The following is a 2586-nucleotide window of genomic DNA, read 5'->3' as shown; positions in this document are numbered from 1 at the left end:
GTTCTTTTAACTCCTTACGGAAAGGACCATCATTATTTCACAGTAGTGCTAAAAGAGAGTCCATAAAACAAATGGGCACCAGAAGCCTTTCTACTACTTCTACTGAAATTATAGGATCAGGTTTAAGCATTCTTATTTGAATCAATTGTTATCTTTTCCAGGGGGTTCATTTTAAAATACTTTCCTGTGTTTCTCTTTTTTTCCCCCCTCAGACTTGAATATAAGCTAAATATACCACACAAAGTCCTTATGGCATAAACACATGTATGACATTTTGAACTAGAAACATTTTACTATATTGAACTGGTTTTCTCTACCAAAGTTTACTTTTATTCTCTTCTATTTGATGAAAAGTCACCTAAGTTCATAAACTGATAATGGATTCCCCAAAGTTATACATATGATGGCAAATATCCCAATTAAAGTGAAAAATTAGATTTGCATGTATGATTGCAGACCTAGCTTAAGAAAAACACTGGCTGACTCTGAAATGATCCCCAAAGCTAGCCTATCAGCATAAGATTCAGAAATATTGCTTTCTTCTGTCCACAAAGATAAGGTGCTTTTATTGTTATAAAAATGGGCTCTGATATGACTGAAAAAGAGTTATAAATGTTGTAACTTAGCCCTCAACTGCTGTTTATCTCAAATAATTTTTGAAGCAATTACATTACAGTGTATGAAAAGCACTTAACCACAGTGCTTAACAACCTGATAACCAACCAAAAGTATTCCACTTTTATTTCCTCTCTTTCAGTACTAAAAATCCTCTGTTAACCTCTACTCTTTGAAATTCTGCTACTTTTACTTGACAACTCTTCTTAGAAATTTCTAGTCCTCCTGGTGGAGGGAATCACATCTTTACTTTTGACATGTCACTTTCACTTCTTCTATAGTATTTGCCTTTCCTTGAATATTACTTTGAGTTATATCTGTGTCCCTTTCAAGAGGACTTGCTCCTGGAGTGCTGTATGTTATGTTGAATTCAGTCTTGTATACAGAAGAATTTATTGTTCAGTAAACATTCAGGAGTTAAAATAATTAAATATTACAGAAGAATTAACCCTACTGAGATGAGTGTTATGTCATGCCTACATAATGCTGTATATCTGATTAGTTAGAATCAGGTTTCATTTATTTCCTCAATACATAGCTAGAAAATATGCCCTTGTATTGAAAAAACATTTAATCTTTGACAAAAAAGTTTAATACTTTGTATATGTTTACATTTAATTTAGCCTTCAAGTTTTCAAAGCATATTGCTCAATCTGTCTACTTTGTATAAAATTTTATTTATATCTACATTCAGTTTTTTCAAAGCATTAATTTCAATACCATAACCAATATTTTTCTAATAAATTAAAATTCAGCTGTCAACCAATTATGGTGGAACTTTCACTGTAACTCATATATAAAGCTTCTGAGAGCCAAGGACAATTGCTAAGACTCTAAATGGGGACATTTATCCTTGGAGTCACATATAATATTGACTAAGCATTATATTGTATAGGAGACAGGGATCAAGACCATCCTCATGGAAAAGAAATGCAAAAAAGCAAAATGGCTGTCCAAGGAGGCCTAACAAATAGCTGTGAAAAGAAGAGAAGCAAAAAGCAAAGGAGAAAAGGAAAGATATAAGCATCTGAATGCAGAGTTCCAAAGAATAGCAAGAAGAGATAAGAAAGCCTTCCTCAGCAATCAATGGAAAGAGAGGAAAACAACAGAATGGGAAAGATGAGAGATCTCTTCAAGAAAATTCGAGATACCAAGGGAACATTTCATGCAAAGATGGGCTCAATAAAGGACAGAAATGGTATGGACCTAACAGAGGCAGAAGATATTAAGAAGAGTGGCAAAATACACAGAAGAACTGTACAAAAAAGATCTTCATGACCAAGATAATCATGATGGTGTGATCACTCACCTAGAGCCAGACATCCTGGAATGTGAAGTTAAGTGGGCCTTAGAAAGCATCACTACGAACAAAGCTACTGGAGGTGATGGAATTCCAGTTGAGCTATTTCAAATCCTGAAAGATGATACTGTGAAAGTGCTGCGCTCAATATGCCAGCAAATTTGCAAACCTCAGCAGTGGCCACAGGACTGGAAAAGGTCAATTTTCATTCCAAAACCAAAGAATGCTCAAACTACCACACAATTGCACTCATCTCACATGCTAGCAAAATAATGCTCAAATTTCTCCAGCCAGGTTTCAGCAATATGTGAACCGTGAACTTCCTGATGTTCAAGCTGGTTTTAGAAAAGGCAGAGGAACCAGAGATCAAATTGCCAACATCAGCTGGATGATGGAAAAAGCAAGAGAGTTCCAGACAAACATCTATTTCTGCTTTATTGACTATGCCAAAGCCTTTGACTGTGTGGATCACAATAAACTGTGGAAAATTCTGAAAGAAATGGGAATACCAGACCACCTGACCTGCCTCTTCAGAAATTTGTATGCAGGTCAGGAAGCAACAGTTAGAACTGGACATGGAACAACAGACTAGTTCCAAAAAGGAAAAGGAGTACGTCAAGGCTGTATATTGTCACCCTGCTTATTTAACTTATATGCAAAGTACATCATGA

This window comes from Bison bison, unplaced genomic scaffold, assembly GCF_000754665.1.
Source record: "Bison bison bison isolate TAMUID 2011002044 unplaced genomic scaffold, Bison_UMD1.0 scf7180017864035, whole genome shotgun sequence".
Taxonomy (NCBI): Eukaryota; Metazoa; Chordata; class Mammalia; order Artiodactyla; family Bovidae; genus Bison; species Bison bison.
The sequence above is the reverse complement of the archived record's forward strand: the minus strand, read 5'-3'. Positions refer to the sequence as shown.